At 41.1% G+C, this 7,407-nt stretch overlaps 1 pseudogene; it reads right to left on the bottom strand.

The window, feature by feature from the left end:
- Positions 1 to 5,621: 5,621 nt before the first annotated feature.
- LOC137277682 (uncharacterized) lies at positions 5,622 to 7,407 on the bottom strand (annotated as a pseudogene).

The raw sequence follows: 7,407 nt of genomic DNA, 5'->3' as shown, positions 1-7,407 counted from the left end.
ATTCCACACCTTTGATATAGGTGTGCGGGAGTTAATCTTGGAGACATAGGTTCTCCATGACTTAAGTTTATTTTGCTTGAATGTACGTCGAGCTTTAGGTCTGGTTACTTTAACATTATTCAAATAATGTACAGTTGGATGTTTGCGAAAATAGTTTCCGCCTTCTTCCTGTTTTTCCTAACCTGTTTGCAATCGCCATAAAACCATGGCTTACGAATGTGTGGATTTACAGAGGACTTAGGAATTGTTTCGGTAGCTATAGTATGCAGTGTATCTGAAAACAATTGAATGGGGACAGCAATATTCTGGAACGTTTCATGTTTGAGTTTCTCAGTACACAATGATGTGAATTTAGACCGGTTAGCCTTTGACAAATTCCACCTTGATGAGGGTGGAACATTAGACGGGTTATTTACTGAGAGAAGTGTTGGGAAATGGTCACTTCCACATAAATCATCATGAAATGACCATGAAAATTCATTCAGAAGATCTGCATCTGTGAGTGTAACGTCCAATGCAGAATAGCTACCTGTAGCAGGGTGTAAATATGTGTGTGTACCATCATTAAATATGCAGAGACTGTTGTCAGAAATAAAATCTTCTATTGCTTTTTCCCTTTGTACTGATAACATTACTTCCCCATAAAGGATTATGTCCATTCAAATCCCCCATGAGTATGCAGGGATGAGGAAGCTGATCATACAGAGCTTGAAGGTCAGATTTCTGGAGGTTTGAAGATGGAGGGATATATAAAGAGCATAAAATAAACGCAATGTGTAACGAAACCCGGACTGCAACAGCTTGAAGGTTAGTAGTAAGATCAACAGGGCTGTGTATTATACCCTGCCTCACCCCGACAGAGAAGCCTACAGTGGCTTTGTCACCCGGAGGAGAAAAAGTATGGTGAGAGCTGTACTGACGTAAGTCAAATTTATTCGTCTGCTTAAGATGTTTCCTGGAGACAGAAAACTGATGGTTGAAAATCTTGTACTAATAATTGTATTTCATTTAAGTTGGTCCTAAGGCCTCTGCAGTTCCACTGGATAATTGTATCATTCATGTTACATTAGGTGGTAACAAAGGCGATCTGTTCCTGGACCGTGATGAGAAATGACATCTATATCTTCCAGAAGATGGTATTTATTAAATATTTGTACTGGATTCCGTTGACTCTTTGGAATCCGATCTGACTTTTTTTAATAGTTCACTGTCTTGCTAGCATTCACTATAACAAGAGATGGTGAACGAGATTATGGACGGGGTTGTGATGCTGTTTGCGTGGAAGCAACAGTTTGCATTTCACACGTAGAATAAGTCTCAGTATTCACCCAAGTGATTTCAGTCTGGCATTCAACTGATTTAACAGTCGTAGTAGGTTGACGGGTAACAGCTGCAGAGTATGACACAGCTGCAGTTGGAGTGTTATCATGTGTAACCAAACGTTTAGCCTCTGCAAAAGTAATATATTTTTCATGTTTAAGTTTCACAATCTGATGTTGTTGTTGCCAGACAGGGCAAGATTTAGATGAGGTAGCATGATCGCCAGAGCAATTAACGCACTTAGGGTTGTTTGGACAATCTAACGTGTCATGAGCAAGTTCTCCACAGCAATGACATTTCTTGCTGTTGGTACAAGATTTAGCACCATGACCAAACTTTTGACATGAGTAACACCGAAGCGGGTTCGGTATGTACTTATCAACATTGATATTGCAGTAGCCTGCTTTGATGGATGACAGTGGAACAGGAACAGAAAAGTTGAGCAGATACGTGTTTAACTTTACAATCTGACCATTTTGCCGACTTGTAAAGCGTTTTACACCTGTTACACCCTGGTCTTTTAGTTCAACGCTATCTCATCTTCAGACATGTCTAACAGACAATGTTCTCTGTCTCTAACAATGCCCTTACAACTGTTGAGAGTTTTGTGTGGGGACACAGTAACCGGTACGGACACGAGATGCTTAACAGCTAAGAGTGTAGATGACTGAGATGCTGATTTGCATTCAAGTAATATAAGACCAGATCGCATCTTTTTCGTTGACACGTCACCAGCAATGCCATAAATCGCTTTTGACAGAGCAAAAGGATTCAGTTTCAACGGACCATCATCCGAAGAAGAAATCACTAAATAACGAGACCAATGGTCAGATTTGCCTTTAGAGACGGTGTCATCATCAGAAGATGAACTATCCTCTAAAGTACGTTTGAGTTGTTTTGGGGGTATCATGGTCAAGTCAAAGAACTTCATCATCCCAGCTCCCCACCCACCACGGAGTATCATAAAGACGATGCTATATGCCAGTGGGTTTCCTACTGACAGCACCAAGGAAACTGGGATGATATACTCCAGCAGAAGTATCAATTCAAGATCAATAAATCCACCAGATTGACCCATGAGCCATCGCCTTCTGGGCATTAGACTCTAGGTGATGACAGTTTGGTTAATGTGGCATCAATATATCAATAGATATTACTGGTCTACAAGCTATATGACAAAGTCCCATTTACGAACATTTGAAAAAGTCAGATGAGAAAAAAAAAGCAATGAGAATGCTCAGGGCTCGGCATGACCAGCCGATTGGTTGAACCGGGCCCATTCAACCACAGAACCTAGGTGAAGTCAGGGCCAAAGTGGTGTATTAGGCAACAGGAACAAAGTTACAGGCCCCTATTGCCCTCAACCACCAGGATCCCTTCCTCCACAGGCCCGCAACCCATGGCAAACGGGTTGGTGGACCAAATATCCCCACCCACCCCCCAGGTCCACTACGGGGGTGTCGGCGAGCTCTTAGCGTTACCCAGCACCCACCACGAGGAGATGGCTAGCCACGGGTGCCTGACACAGAAGAAGACTTTATGGAATGGATCCGTGGAATGGCAAAACAGGAGGGGTCTTTGATTAAGAAGGAGGAAGGAACAGCTTTCAAGATACCACCTGGGAACACTAACATGACATGTCCAGGGGCAAGCTCTACTACGAGTTACCATCACTTCCCTAGGCTTCCCATATTTAGTGGAGCAGATCTACAAGCATCAGGAATGTTTCCTTATTCGACACAGGGAGCAACTAGACGTGACTCTGCAGCAGAAAGTAGAACACCATGGAACAACACTAATGAAGACCTGCCTCTATGTTTTAGGTGTGGTTACCCAGGTCATATTGCGCGGGGATGCAGAGTAAGACTTGATCATCAACGTCATCCTTCTCAACTTGTGGTGGCTTTGTCATCAACAGTCTGCAAAGATCCTCACTGGGGGCTCCCATTTTGTAACTGGGATGTGAATGGCTCTAGTGACGACCAGACACTGATTACGGGTTGTGGGATCTATACCTTTATTGACAGACACCCCTGTGCGTGACACTGGGGTGTAGAAAAGCCACGTCTCACAAGATGAATAGACGGCTGCTTAGATCTGAGATGTTAGTTGTCTGTTGCTCTGAAATGCGGTCGAACTGATGTGACGTGTAATGGCTGACATGCAAGTAGTAAAAAAAAGGGTAAAAAAAAATCAAAGGGCACAACACAAGCGATGACACAATCTCTTGACACCCCTTATACCTGCAATTGACTAGGCAATATCTAAAAATAACCATAGTCTAACACGTAAAAAGGATACTAGAAAAGCCACGTCTCACAAGATGAATAGACGGCTGCTTAGATCTGAGATGTTAGTTGTCTGTTGCTCTGAAATGCGGTCGAACTGAAGTGACGTGTAATGGCTGACATGCAAGTAGTAAAAAAAAGGGTAAAAAAAAATCAAAGGGCACAACACAAGCGATGACACAATCTCTTGACACTCCTTATACCTCGAATTGACTAGGCAAGATCTAAAAATAACCATAGTCTAACACGTAAAAAGGATACTACTTGAGTTAAAACTATAGACAATGACAACTTCAAATGAACGAAATCTTACATGACTCCATACCTGCCACATTAAGGTTTCAGATGTTTTTGTGACAGAGGCGTACGTTTCCGTGTGCTCAGTAGATTGCACAATCTTTATTGCTTCAGCAAAACTGACGTTACTGGAAAGTTTGATTTTGTTTATTTCCATTTGCCTTTTCCAAATGGGACATTCTTTCGGAAAGAATGAATGATTTCCTGAACAGTTTGCACATTTGTTGCGAATACTGTCACAATCTTCGGTTACATGTGTATTCTCAGCACAGTGAGCACGCGTAACAGACAATGTGCAAGTATTAACACCATGTCCGTACTTTTGACCCTTAAAGTAGAGCAGAGGATTTGGAATATATAGGTCAACATTCAGATTGCAGTAACCTGCTTTCATTGACTTTGGAGGAGTTGGAGCTGAAAATGAAAACAGATATGTGTTGGTTTGGACATTCTCATTATTTTTCCGTGTTGTGAAACGTTTGACGAAAGATAGTCCTTGATCTTTCAGCTCGGATATTATATCGAGTTCAGTCATGTCTGCTAAAAGACGCTCACGGTCTCCACTGCAAAAATGACTTGGTTTCCAGAAACCTGAAAACCATCCGTTTACTGGGCAATAGGGGAATCCAATTGGTTTCCATTCACTGAAACTAACTGAGTTTCCAACTGGATTCAGTTTGGGATTTGTTTGGTATTTCTGTGAATGGAAACCAACAAGAAAGTAAGGTCCGGAGTTTCTTGTTGGTTTCCATATCTGGAATTTGCAATTGGAAGATTTATGTAAATGGAAACCGACATAAACCCAGAAAATGTAGTTTCATGTTGGTTTCCTGGGCACTGTTTTGAACTAATTAACTTATTATTTGTAATTGTTTGGCAGAAAGCTGATCATCCTGGTATCCAGTTGGTTTCCATTCCGTGAAACTGAGTGACATAGTTTCCAAATAGAATCCATAATAGATACTGTAAATTTATAGTTCTGGAAATGGAAACCTACAAGAAACTATGGTCATATGTATGTTGTTGGTTTTCATTCCTGAAAACGTAGTCACTACAACAATGACAATTTTCAGTAAATTTTGGTATCCATTTGCAAACCTAGTTTCCTGATACTGTAATCTTATAGTTCTGGAAATGGAAACTATGCTCATAAGTCGGTTTCCATTCCTGAAACTGAACTTTGAAGATCAATTACTTCCATATCGTATTGCATTATCAGAATTTACATAGAATAATTAGTATTATATATTTTTAGCGGAGTACATGTGTAACACTACTCACAACAAGAAGGTTAACTGTAACAGTTGTTGAAACCGAGGATACAAAAACAAACATTTCTTTTCTTCACATTCTTTATTTATTCACTGTCAATGAATACAAATATCACAATCTATATCACATATCTATACATACAAATGGTGAGGAAGTGTCTCAACAACTAAAAATGACTTTTGACCTTGTCTCTTAGTGTGCCATGCACACTTAGTCTGGATTCTCTGTATTGGTATAAATGAGGAAGGTCCTGGGTTCAGTTGTCTGTCTTGCCAGACTGAGGTCGGTGGCAAATAACCGAGGTTGGTATCCCATGGCTTATATCAGTCGACAACAGCAAATACGTGGTCTGTGAACGTTCCCTCGGTTGGCTCAATCGTGTGTTTCAGGAAGTATTTGATCTTTCCTGGGCGAGAACTTGACGTTGATATACTGGATTTGTCATCAGTCCAGGAGGCCTTGATAATGTCGGGAGTGCTTCCCTGCCCATATCCTTCTGAGGTGTAAAGTTCGTTGTTGAACAACATTGTTAGATACTTTTTTTGCCACCTGAGCAAGCATGTTGACCATGACCTCCTTGTTGTACATAGCTGAATATGCCTGGGTGAGGAATTGAAGATTTACAGTTGAAAGAGTACATAATCTGTAAGATTGCTTTGTTGAACAAGAAGAAAGGTTGCCCCAAAGAGTTGTTGGCAGATCATTCAATGGATAATAATGAGCATAAAAACATGACAAATTATTAACCTGGGCATCTGAATGAGAGGAAACTTTCAACAATTCAGTGAAATAGACACGGTGTACATCATCAACATTCACTGGATTAACAATGGAAGACATATCAAACTTTCTCATCAGCTGACATTCTACAGACCTTTTGTTTGTGGGGAATTCAGTCAACAAACCATTGTAACGCTCAAAGGAGAAAGCTTGAACACATTGCTTCGAATGACAGTGAAGGTGCATGTTAGGGGCTACAAAGTAAACCCGACTTATTTCTTTTACAAATTTAAAAAAACATCCATCGGCAATATCAACATCGGCTTGTGAAATAACAGGACTACACAGATGCTTACATCCTAATACAAATGATTGCCATACATTAAGATGCGGAGAAGGAAGAATACGTTTCAATACAAACATGGAATAAACCGAAACGCAATTCTTCCACTCTTTGGCCGTCATTTGACCGTAATTGGAAACAATATTCTTTGGAATACGCCCTAATTCATGTGGAACCTTCAATGATACAGTGCGATCTGTAACCTCAGTTAGATTACTTTTTGTCAAAATGTCACTCTCAACCTAGTGGCAAAATATCTTTTTAGCAGTCCCTAAAAACAAATTGCGCATGGGGTCAATGGCATAGAAACGAGAGGGCTTAAAATATTCCAGGTCGAGTAAAACTGTATATCTGTACCCATATCGTGATTCAATCATGTATTTCCCAGACACTGTCTCCGCTGTTTCTGCCAGATTGGAGTATTTTACATGATGTCGTCTATCACGAAGAGGCTACCTGTCTAGGTTGGGAATACCACAGTCACGGCCTGAGTTTGTCATCAATGGCTTGGTGCAGTGGGAGCATCCTTGGTAAGCAGAATGCCCCATGAAGCCACAGAGTTTCCTAGCTGCAGGGACATCAGCTGCAGCATACATCAAGGCAGCCTTCACAGTCATTATGGTATGGTCAGCACCAACTGTCATCTCACACCCTTCCACAGTGCCTTCAGTTCTGCAACAAGTGGCTGAAGGAAAGGATTCAACGACTCGGGTTCTTTCCTCTGCAGGGATGAGACCGACAAGAATGGCATTTTCAGTCTTGTATCTTTCCTCTCTAGGTAGCTTCATCACAACCATATATAAGGCGCCAATCGATATGTCTCGCCTTCTCTTATAGGGGGCAAACCAATCAACATTCAAGGCTAAACCAAAATGGCATTTCTGTGTCAAGAAATCGGTGCCATTGTAACACACAAAACCCTTCCAAACGTCGCCATCAAACACATCTGCATAGAGATTCTCGGTGTTTCTTGACCTCCACAAATTACATTTGTCCACAAAACCGGGTGTATTCAGCATTTTCTGCAATAATGCCCTTAAAACAATAAATCTTATAAGGGTACAGCAACCGTTTTCCATTTTCTAATACAATCTGGCGAACCAAATCCGTATTGCACTTTGCCCGACCCCTTTTCCTGCTGCTTTTTGAAGCTTTACAAGCAAACAT

The sequence above is a fragment of the Haliotis asinina genome, chromosome 1 (genome assembly GCF_037392515.1).
Source record: "Haliotis asinina isolate JCU_RB_2024 chromosome 1, JCU_Hal_asi_v2, whole genome shotgun sequence".
Classification (NCBI taxonomy): Eukaryota; Metazoa; Mollusca; class Gastropoda; order Lepetellida; family Haliotidae; genus Haliotis; species Haliotis asinina.
This window is presented reverse-complemented; position numbering and strand designations above follow the sequence as displayed.